General features: G+C 40.9%; 1 protein-coding gene across 12 annotated transcripts in view; it reads right to left on the bottom strand.

Moving 5' to 3' along the window:
- Positions 1–12,658, bottom strand: part of MAP6 (microtubule associated protein 6) — a 159,447-nt gene that overhangs the window by 60,898 nt on the left and 85,891 nt on the right. The window lies entirely within an intron of this gene.

The raw sequence follows: 12,658 nt of genomic DNA, 5'->3' as shown, positions 1-12,658 counted from the left end.
ATTGAATTCATTCATTAACAAAGTAATACTCTCTACCCAAATTCCTCCATCTAGATAGAGATTAAGGTAGCATTTATAAAGTACCATCTTCTCATGGTAGAGCTCTCTTCCATGCTTTTCCTAAGTGCTGAATCCTGAGCAAGTGAATTGTGCCCTCATGCACCTTTTAATCACACTTATTCCTTATCTATTTTTTTTTTAAAGCCTTGTTCCAGCTCCCAGGAGAACCCCACACAAAATTGTCATAGCAACCACAGGCTGATATTACTTCACAATGGTGACTCTTGTACCTTGTATCCTTGGTTGCTACTAGATATGGGTTGGTTACCCATTATATATGAAGACAAAGAAACTCTCTCACACATACATCAGTGCCCCGTTGCTTTTCAGCTGTAAGGAAACAAGAGAGTGACTATGTCACTTAGGAAGAATAAATAATGTGCTTAATAAGAAACAGTAAAACCAAGTATTCTCAGGCACTCTTTTCAGAAGGTTATTTGCTACTTAAATACAGAGTCTGAAACTTGGTAGCATGGTGTTCTGTCCTCAACAATATAGATCAGAGATTGGCAAACTATTGTCCATGAGCCAAATCCAGCCCTTGACCTGATTCTGTTCAGCCATGAGCTAAGAATCATTTTTATAGATAAATATTTGCCATCAATATGATGAGAGGGAACACTAATTTTGAACCTCATTTCAGCAAATGTTATTCCCCTTAAAAACCCCATTCTTCTCATTAGTAGACCTATATGACAAAATACTGTATTCAATTATTATTATTATTATTATTATCATTATATTTTAAATTTCAACACTAAAACTTCTGGGAAATTTGTTCTCTCTCTTGTTATAAAACATATAAGGGCTGCCCAAGCCTAAAATATATATTATCTATCCCTTTACAGAAAGTTTGCCAGTTAATGCTCTAGACATTTCCAGATTCATCTCCTGCCATGTCACACCTCATCCTCAGAACACTTGTCGTATATGAATATATGTAGCTCCCCAAATTCATATCTCTCTCTCCATGACCCAGCTGTCCCTTCTGCCTGGAATGTGCCTCCTTTCTGCCTACCTGATTGTTTTGCCTACAAAATCAGACTGATCCTTTAAGGTCCAGCTCAGACGCTACCCTCCTTTCTGAAGTCTTTCCTGATCCTTCAAGTCAGACTCAGAAATACTCAGAAAATCTGTGACCTAAGAATTTCATGGTTCTCTTCCCAGAAATTCAGAATGTGTGCATACACAAGGGCAAAATTACCTCTTTTTATTAGCTGAGTGGTGCTCAAACCCGTCTGGGATAATGATGATGAGAATAGTTACCATTCATTGAGCACTTACTATGAGCTAGGTACTATGCTAAGTACTGTACATACATCACTCATTCATTTGTTCAATTAATTTCTATTAAGCATCTCCTAAATACCATGCACTAAGCTTGGTGCTAGGGGTGCAATGGTAAATGAGACAGATAAGAGAGTCACAGACTTAATGGAATATTTAGTCTTCCAACAACTTTGCAAGGTAGGTATTATTGGTTCTCTTTCACCAATGAGGGAACAAAATCAGAGAATAGAGGTTAAGTAACTTGCCCAAAGTCATATAGTTAACAAGTGGTGAGTAGAATCTGAACAAAAGGCCCCAGATAAAGCTAGACATCTAAGAGGAGCTGAAAATTATTAGTAGGTATTGTACTCTTAAGTGGCCTTCTTTGTTATCTCATTGTTAAAGACCTTGAGGAAGGAATATATAGTTCCTAACCTCTTCCCTTCCCAATGGAACTAACTCTGGGCTTTTGACACAGTGCACAGGTACACCTCCAGGAAGTGGTCCCTGATTCAGATTGAGTCAGACACCCCCCCTTTCCTCTATGTCCTCTCGTTATCTTGTGCATATTTCTACTATTGAACGTACTACCAACACTATAACTTTCTTAATAGGTTTCTCTCACTAGACCAGGAACTTTTAGGACAGGTACTATGTGTAATTCACTTGTGTACCCAGGTCCTAATGTGGTGCTTGATAAGTGACAGATGTTTGCTGAGTGAATAAATGAAAGACTTTCATTGGTAGCCCACTCTATTCCATTCTCTCAGTGATAACAATAAACGTGGCCGGGGCTTACTATGATGGGTGAGAGTGTTACCTCCCCCTCTCTTCATCACGACTCTCGAAGTGCAATTGTCTCCATTTTACGGATGAGAAAACTAAAGACTTTCTCAGTGTCACAAAGATTTTTAAGTTACACAGAAATGATTCAAACCCAGTTTTAGGGGCGCCTGGGTGGCTCAGTTGGTTAAGCATCTGACTTCGGCTCAGGTCATGATCTCACGGCTCGTGAGTTCAAGCCCTGTGTTGAGCTCTGTCTGTGCTGATAGCTCAGAGCCTAGAGCCTGCTTTGGATTCTGTGTCTTCGGCTCTCTCTGCCCCTCCCCCGCTTGCACTCTGTCTCTCTCTCAAAAATAAGTGAAGATTAAAAAAAATATTTTAGGGGCTCCTGGGTGGCTCAGTCGGTTAAGCGTCTGACTTCAGCTCCGGTCATGATCTCACAGTTTGTGAGTTCGAGCCCCGTGTCGGCTCTGTCTGTGCTGACCTCTTAGAGCCTGGAGCCTGCTTCAGATTCTATGTCTCCCTCTCTCTCTGCCCCTGCCCCACTTGCATTCTGTCTCCCTCTCTCTCCAAAATAAATAAACATTACAAAATAAAAATAAATTAAAATAAACTAAAAAAACATTTATTAATTTTTTTTTAAACCCAGTTTTAATGGTCAGCAAATCCTTCACAGGACACCAGGATGCTTCCCAGGACTCATCCCACCATCCCATCCGTGAATCTTCCAACAGAAGTAACCAGCCCTTATTGTGACTCTAGAGAACTCTGGCCCCTGATTTGAAAGCTCAGCAGGCCCTGCCTGGTACTTCAGATACTTGCATCCATGTTACCTGCCTCACAAGATGGCAAGCTCCTGTGAGCGGGGACTGTGTGCTCCGCACATTAAATCCTAGCCCATAGATGCAGCCTTTTGCATGCTCTGAAGATGCCGCATTGAACTTGGAATAAAAATAATATTAAGCACACTGCATTATGATTATGATAGTATGATCAAATAAATCCAACCTAATTCCCTGCTTTTACAGTATAAGCCTCTTTCACAATGGACTAAAAGCTCTGAAGGATAGGAGGGATTTAGAAGGAAGATGGGAGGAGGGCAAGAGAGAAAACCGAGCAGAATCCAGCCGTGGTTACATGTGGGGCTTGTCAAGGCCCAGCTCAGTCTGTGATTCGGCTAGATCACCTGCTTGGACCCCCCCTGATTTTAATGTGTAACCAAAACTGAGAACCTCCAGGAAAAAGCATCAGGTGTGTGTGGGGAGCAGTGGGCAAAAATGCTGGAAACAGCAGATAGCTCGGATCCTTGAAGGCCTTGACTGCAGTCCGAGGTACTGGGCCTTGCCCTGGAGGGGAAGGGAATCCCCCTTACCCTAGTTTTCATCTTTAAAGAGAGAGAGATATTCACTTTAAAGTCATTATGAAGTCTAAATAAAAAGATATGTTAAAGCAATTGGCACGGAGTAAGCACTCGGCAAATGAGGTCGAAATTCAATGATGTCTCTGTTCTCGCTAATGTGCTCCAACTTTGCTTTCTACCATTGTCTATCTTACATCTGCTACGATGGTTTAAGAGAACAGTTCTTACAGGCTAAGATGATTGTAAAAAGGCACTCCAGGATATGCCACAACATCAGCCGACTTTTTGAAGTCACTGTACAAAATAGACAGTGACCACAGGGAACAGCACAGTGGAGGAGGCGGTGTTTCCAGGAGGCACTTATGGTGGGTTTTGTGGCTTGGGGCCTGGGCCCAATTTTCCCACCAGAAGAGGTTACACCAGGCTTGGTCCTACAAAACCTCTTCGTTCAGCTTGGAAACAAATACACATCGACAATGGGCTGTGCTAGGACAGCGAGGATGGGGAAGAGTACTAGAGTGTTTTCTATACGTGTGGGATAGCTCCTGCAGGGGACACAGAGGCCAGAGGCAGGGGAGGTGGGAAGTTGGGACGATGGCGGGGCCTATGCTCTCACTCTCAGATGGGGCAACACACAGACACCAGTGGTCCATCCTTGACCGACTCTTCTCCTGCCTACACCTGCTGCATCAGTGCATGTTGGGCCCTGGCCTCAACATTCTCTTCTTCTCACCCTCTTTATTCCCACCCACCCTGAAGTCTGTGGGTTTGATCCTCACAGCTCCGGGTCCAGAGCTTTTCCATTCTGCCTTTTCTCTTGAGCATCAAACCTAGATCTCCATTTTCGTGGTTTGTACTTTTTAAAAAAAAAAATTCTTTGTTGAGGTATAACAAACAAAAAATAAAGACCAAAAATCTTAATTGTTCGCATGTATAGATCCACAAACCCAGCACCCAGATCAAGATATAGAATAATTCCAATATCTCAGATGTTCCCTTGTGCTCCTTCTCAACCTGTTACACAACCTACCCTCAGAGATCACCACTATTTTGACTTTCACCATCACTTCCTTTGACTGTGTTTGATATTCATACAAATGGAATCATTCAATAAGTGCACTTGTCTCTGTTCCTTTCATCCATCATTATATCTGTGAGATATATCCTTATTATAGAGGATTGCAGTGATCTTCTCATATAACACTGGTCCTCATCAGGGGCAAGTTTTCCCCCTGCAGGGGGCTATTGGCAATATCTGGAAGCATTTTGATTATCACAACTTAGCAAGGGTGACGGTGCAGTGGGGAATGCTACTGCACGGAGTGGATAGAGGCCAGGGATGCTACAATGCACAGGATAGCTCCTCACAACAAAGAATTATCTGGTCCAAAATATCATTAAGAAACTCTGTGTTTGGTTTCCTATAGCTGCTAAATTGAATTACCACAAACTGAATGGCTGAAAACAATGCAAATGTATTATCTTTTCTTTAAGTTTATTTATTTATTTTGAGAGAGAGAGAGAGAGAGAGAGAGGCAGAAAGAGAGGGAGAGAGAGAATCCCAAGCAGGCTCCATGCTGTCAGCATCGAGCCCAATGCAGGATTCAATCTCACAAACCAGGAGATCATGACCTGAGCCAAAATCAAGGTGGATGCTTAACCAATTGAGCCACCCAGGTGCCCCCAAATGTATTATCTTATAGTTCTAAATTAAAAAGTCTGTAATGGGTCTCACTGGAAAAGATCAAGGTGTCAGCAGAAGCAAGGTGTTCCTTCTGAAGCCTCCAGGACAGAATCCATCTTGCGGCCTTTTCCAAAGTCTGTGTCTTTTAACAGTCTAAAAACCTAAAGGCAGACAAGTGGGTAGTAAGCTCTGACAGGGAAGTAATAGTACCATTTCTGAAGGGCTCCTATAAAGATTCTAGGAGAAAATGTATCTAAGATTTCTAGCAGCCTGCTAGGCACATAGTAGTCATTCAATTAGCTACTATTATTATTTCTAATGGTGAAAACTAGCATCTTTAGTAAACATCAAGAGAATTTTTTGGGAGCACAAGCTGGTGCAGCCACTCTGGAAAACACTATTGAGGTTCCTCAAAAAACTAAAAATAGAACTACCCTATGACCCAGCAATTGCACTACTAGGCATTTATCCACGGGATACAGGTGTGCTGTTTTGAAGGGACACATGCACCCCGATGTTTATAGCAGCACTATCAACAATAGCCAAAGTATGGAAACAGCCCAAATGTCCATCGATGGATGAATGGATAAAGAAGATGTGGTATACATATACAATGGGGTATTACTCAGCAATCAAAAAGAATGAAATCTTGCCATTTGCAACTACATATATGGAACTGGAGGGTATTATGCTAAGTGAAATTAGTCAGTCAGAGAAAGACAAAAATCATATGACTTCACTTCTATGAGGACTTTAAGAGAAAAAACAGATGAACATAAGGGAAGAGAAACAAAAATAATATAAAAACAGGGAGGGGGACAAAACAGAAGAGACTCTGAAATATGGAGAACAAACTGAGGGTTACTAGAGGGGTTGTGGGAGAGGGGATGGGCTAAATGGGTAAGGGGCATTAAGGAATCTACTCCTGAAATCATTGTTGCACTATATTCTAACTAATTTGGATGTAAATTTTAAAACATAAAAAATAAAATTAAAAAAAAAACAAAAAAACAAAAAAAAAAGAGAATTTTTAGTTTGTTGGTTGAGGTCAACAATTTTCTTCATTTAGTAGAGAATTAGGAGCTCACCTGTTAGCATTTATACAACCGATAGAACTTGTAAAGCCAAAGTTGCATTGATTATAGACATGGCTATAATCTTATGGACAATTTATTTTAATCTTAGTGAACATTGATTGCAATATTTCAGTTTTGCATCTGGGAAATTGAGTGATTCTTAGTGATTATAGACTTAGATTTAGAACTATCACTGGCTTGACTTTTTTTTTTTTTTAACATTCATATATGCCATGTTTTTCCCCCTAAGAGAGCAACCAAGAATTGCCTGTATCTTATCTCCTCTCCTCTTTGTGGGTTAGTCTCAGTCAACATTATAGCTCTGAGAGTTAACTGCACAAGATCAACCAGTGATCTAGTAAAATGCTTTGTACACAGTAATTCCTCAGTAAAAATTTCCAAATAGGCATAAGGCATTGCTGAGTTAGGTACTCAATGTGGTTTCTGTGGTAAGTTTCTGTTCTGGTCCCCTCTGATTACTCCTTCTTTGTCTTTTTCATGGTTATTCCTTCTGCTGTCAGTACTTTAACCCACCCCCACACTCAACCCCGCCAAATTCTTATATCCCTCAGGGCTCCATTCTCTGATAGCTAATTTTCTATACTCCCTCTTTGGAGATGATATAAATATGTATGCAAACATTCCAAATTTAAAAAAGCAAACCAAATTCAGCATCATAAAATACATTTTTATACAAGTAGAATTTATCTCAGGAATGCAAAGATGGTTCAATATCAGAACAATCTATTAACAGATTCAAAAAGAAAATCATCTCAGCTGATGCAGAAAAAGCATTCAACAAAATTCAATACCCATCCACATTTTTAGAAACCCTTAGTAAACTACGATAAAGAGAAATTTCTTAACCTGATATGAAGCTATCTCATAAAAACACAGAGCAAACCTCACGCTTAACAATAAAACTTTAGAAGCATTTCCACATCTCAAGACAAAGATGCCTGTTTTCACCTACTATCAAAACCACACCCTGTCTCCTCACCAATGTAGCAGTACACACACACACACACACACACACACACACACACACATACACCACACAACACATAAATATTGGAAAGGAAGACAATAAATTGGTATTTGCTAGAAACATACATTATCTCCACAGATAGTCCAAGAAGTCCGAGAGGGTCTACAGACAAAACTAATTACAGAGTGTGATAAGGTTGCTGAATACAAGATCAACATCCAAAAATTAATACATATGAAGAATAAAAAATTAGAAAATGTAATAAAATATATAAATAAAATATAATCTTCATAATAGAAAGAATAATTTAAAATATCTTTGACAGGGGCGCCTGGGTGGCTCAGTTGGTTAAGCGACCGACTTTGGCTCAGGTCATGATCTCGCAGTTTGTGAGTTCAAGCCCCCATGTCGGGCTCTGTGCTGACAGCTCAGAGCCTGGAGCCTACTTCAGATTCTATGTCTCCCCCTCTCTCTACCCCTCCCCTGCTCATGTTCTGTGTCTCTCTGTCTCTCAATAATAAATAAACATTAAAAAAAATTTTAATATCTTTGACAAAAAGAAAAGATGTTGGTGTGGCATTAACTCAGAACAACAGAATAGAACAGAGATCTCAGAAATATATCCAAGCATAAGGGACCTTTATATGATAGGGGAGATTCATGGAGATATTAGTGATGAAAAGTTGAACTTAAAAAGGATATTGGGATAAATGAGTTTCCGTATGGGAAAAAAGAAAATTGGAACCCTACCTCATTCCATACATAAAGTTAAAATCCAGTTATATTGTTAAAGACTTAAATATAGAACAATAAAACTTAAAAATGTGTGTGTGTGAGACACTTGTGGAGAAAATTACAAACTGTAAATGAAGGACATAAAAGACTTAAATAAATGGCAAGCAACACCATGTTTGTATATGAGAAAGCTAATAATTTAAAGGCAGCAAATGTCTGCAAGCAATATTTTCCCAAGTAAAGCTTGAAGTTCACCTGTATCAAAATTAGGTGATACTAGACTGCTTGTTAAACTGTAGTTTCTTAGGCTCTACTTTAAACCTACTGAATCAGTATGCCTGAGGATGAGGCCCAGGAATCTGCATTTTAGGAAATTTGCCAGATCATTCTTTGGTACACTAAATTTTGAGAACCCTTGCCTTTGGGAAGTAGGTCATGACCTGAATTACACATTAGAATCACCTGGGACCATTTTTAAACTATTCAGATGCCCAGGCCACACCCCAGACCAATTAAATCGGCATTTCTGGGCAAGGCACCTGTGCATCAGCATTTTTTAAGCTCTCCAGTGATGCCAATGTGCAGTCAAGGTTGAGGACCACTGCCCTGGGTGAAGGTACATCAGGTCTGTTCAGTTTGCTGCCTGTCCTCATTTGAACATTTACTTCTAGTGCTAACCTAGTAGAGATTGGATTTTATCCTGATCAAGGCAGGTACAACTCCTTACATAAAGGTTTTAACTTATTCATTTGGTATCCCCAGCCCTCTATCTGATACATAGCAGGGGCTTGGTGGTCATTTTTTTTTTTTGAAATAAATCCAACTAAATAAAGCTGAATGAAATGAATCAATGTGTAGATGGAAAAAATGTTCACCAAACTCTAAATATTCTACTGGATTCAGCAAATCTGCATGGCACCTAGACACAGTGTTACACTGTGAGAGGTAGAGAGGTGAACCAAATACAGCCCTTCTCTCCAAGTGTTTGTGATCTGGTGGAAGGGGCAGATATGGAAAACAGCATCTTATAATCAAGCAGACAATGAGAAGTGTGCAAAGTATAAAAAGGGAATACAAGAAAAATTAGTTCTGAACGGCAAAGCCTGGAAGGTCTCCTTAAAGATTCAGCATCTGAGATTGGCCTCGAAGTATTGCTGAGACTTACCCAGGAAGAAATTAGGGAAATGGACAATTGCCCTAGAAGCGCAGGGCAGTTCTGCCAGCGGGAGCCACGTCAGACGGGCCTTTCTCTAACCTTCATGGGAGACTGTAGGGCAGATACTAAAGGTTCCTTTTCCTTCTGACTTCCTTGTTGCTACTCTCATTTGTCAAATACTTTGCCTCTGGTTTATTAATTCTACCTCCTGGTGCCTCAGCTGATTTCTTCCAGGAAAAGTTTCTCATTAGCATTTCTATGGGGAGCACCTGCCACCCCATCTATCCCTATTAACTGATGTCAAGGGCAATGGGGTTGACTGAGAGGGGAATTTTAATCCCCTCCTCATGACTCATCTCTTTTCTAATTGAGAATGCTAGGTCTAAAGTCACAAACGGCTGCCTCGTGAAATCCATCCTTAATATTAAAAATGATAACAGAGGCATGCTTTCCCGATTTTATAATATCATCTATGTCATATGAGTGTACTAAAGACTAATCAACTTCTTGATTGTGAATAATGAACGACATCTGAGATAGCACTTAATGCAAAAATCCCAGGCTAGTGTGGATAGGTTATGAATTAGATGAACTAGTTGAATTCAGAAGTTTCCTCAAAATCATAGCGTCAAAGACATACGATGTTATCTACTAACTGAATAGTGTAGGAGAAAACCAATTAGTATGTATATGACTCTGCGTGCTGAATATATATTTTACATTATACACCAGAATGGTAAGCTGATGGATTATGTGTCTTTAAGCAAACTGCTCGCATTCATGTCATGTGACAGATGTCACTTGGAAAGCCCATGAGATGAACTAGTCACCATGGTGTAAGCCACCATGATTTATGTAGAGTCGCAGAAGAAAAGGGTTTGTAAATCAAATTATCTCTGAAATGGAACCCAACTTGGCTTCTAATAAGGCAATGTAAGACTCATCTCTGCCAGCCATGGGGCGTACTTAAATTCAGGAGATATTCGGAATCATAGCAAGGAAAAGAACATGAGGCCATAGGGAAGGAATATCAATGTTCCACATAAGCCTACAATTTCCAGGCATCTTTTTTCTCTGTGGTATATCTGATTAATTGCTTATCTTATTTCTTCATATCTACTTTCACCCAAAGTGCATTTATCTATGACTGGTCAATTTTTCTTCTGAAACAAAAAAAACAATGTTAAATTTCACATCAAATCTGTCATGCACTTAAATTGTCCATTAAGGAAATTGATGTCTCTTAGCAACACTCATTCTCTTAATGCTTCAAAACCCTCCTGATTATACAGCAAAATGGAACTGCTGGCCCAAAAGTCACATGCATAATTAAATTTTACAGAAGACCCAAATGAGAAAAATAATTTTTTTGAGGTGCTTAGAGATTTTTTTTGATAGGTTGGTGGAGTTCTGATAGTCACTGAAATAATCATTCTCACCAGCTGCAAGAGCACAGCCTTCCCCCATTCAATCCCATCACTTGCAGTATGAGTATATTTCTAAGTATTTTTTTAATGTTTATTTATTTTAGAGAGAGAGACAGAGTGAGAGCAGGGGAGGAGCAGAGAGAGAGAGGGAGACACAGAACTCAAAGCAGGCTCCAGGCTCTGAGCTGTCAGCACAGAGCCCGATGTGGGGCTCGAACTCACAAATGGCGAGATCGTGACTTGGGCCAAAGTCGGACGCTTAACCGACTGAGCCGCCCAGGCAGCCCTGAGTATATTTCTAACTGTAAAGCCTGCCATGTTTGCTGCACAGGTATGGTAGGGTTTTGTGGGGAAGAGGCCAGATGGAACAAAGGTACAGGCCAAAATATTTGGAGGGTTGTATCTGAAGGGTAGGTCATTCCCTGACTGTCCAGCCAATAATCCATGAACAAAGCGAGTCCGACTACCTTGGAAACATAAACTGAGGAGGATCACCAAAGGAGATTTGAGAATTTGGGATCTCTCTTGATTGGCCTTGACTCCGTGGAGGCGAGGAGGGGTAGTTCCTCTGAGGAAGCGAGGTGGGTGTTAAAGTTCCACCCACCTCAGGGTAGTAGGATGGGAGTAGGAAGATGAGGAGACCAGATCCAAAATCTGTGATGTCGGGCCAATCGCAGGGCTCTCGGGGAATGAAGCGGGGCCCGCCTGGTAAACAAGAAAGCCAGGACAGAGTCGCAATACTACATCTTGGCTTTGTTGTTTATGCTCCTTGTCTATTTGCTCCCTTCCTTTCTTTTGGACCGTCTCTTGGTAGTAGCATGAAGAAATTGTGAAAATTCCACTCCTGATGGCTAGGAGCCAAGGAAAACAATCTTGCCTGACCGAAGCCATGAAAAAAAAAAAGTAGTGCACTCCTGGGGGACCACTGTGGTCGTGATAACAATAAACCAAGAGAGAAATGCCAAGTGGGAGGTGGAATTCAGGAAGATGGATTAGGAGCCAAATATTAGCTGCCCCCTCTCATTGGAGAATGCTTTCCAGAGTCAAAATCTGGGAGGGAGAGGACTTTTGTCTAAAAAGGAAGGATATCTATCTATACTATGCTTCGCTCAGCGTATGAGGGAGTGGTTGTTACGTTCATTGGAGAAAGACATCAGTCCGACATGAGGCTACATATAGTGTCTTGGCAAAAGGTACTAACTCTGCAGTCCCCCCAACCACAGTCTCCTGCAGGAAGGAGGCAACTGGCTGTGGCATTGATGAAGGACCCCATAAGCCACATTTTGAACACCGCTAGCTGATTTATTCATCATGCACATCTGTTTCCCCAGAGACCCTACAGCCCAATATTACATGTTCAGAGTCAAATGTGATCTGTTAGCTTCTTGATCTGGGTTAAAACATTAGGGCAGGATGGAGAACTAAGCACTCACAAACACATATTATTGGATATACGAAGGGTGAGAAAGCAAGTTGGAAGGGCTGAGGCTGCAGCCGAAGGAGAATTCTAGAAGGATGGAGAGAGGGAGAGGGTATGAGAGACGGAGGGAGGGAGGGAGAGAGGCAGAAAGACACACACACACACACACACACACACACACACACACACACACACAGAGGGAAAATGGATATGCCCTTTCTTGGAGGCATTCATTTACAGGGAATTTAAATGTGCTAAAGAAGGGCTTCTCAGTGGTAGCAGAATGAGCAACACAACTGGAGAAGATAAAGGGAAAGGAGAAAGGAAATACATCAACAGGGGAAAAGGCTGGAGGTACCTAGAAAGTGGAAATCAGGATAACGAGGCGTCATGCACAGGTTGTAATGGAACTAAGACATTGATTTCACCTACGATGTGCCAGGCATAATTCTCCTCCTCAGCATCTCATGTAATACTCACGATGTCTAGTGCGGTACCAGGCATATAGTAGGCACTCAAAAATATGTCGAATATTAATGTTTAATAAATGAACAAGCAATTCTAAGAGAACAGTCTATCATCAATCGCATCTTACAAGAACCGGAGGCCCAGAAAGGTAAAGAAATGTGCTCAGTGTGTCACAGCTACTAAGAGGAGGAAGGAATCTGACTTCAAAAGCCTGATGTAGAAGGAGGAGGGT

Source organism: Panthera tigris, chromosome D1, assembly GCF_018350195.1.
Source record: "Panthera tigris isolate Pti1 chromosome D1, P.tigris_Pti1_mat1.1, whole genome shotgun sequence".
In the NCBI taxonomy this organism is placed as follows: domain Eukaryota; kingdom Metazoa; phylum Chordata; class Mammalia; order Carnivora; family Felidae; genus Panthera; species Panthera tigris.
Note: the sequence above shows the minus strand (reverse complement) of the source record. Positions and strands in the feature narration are given on the sequence as shown.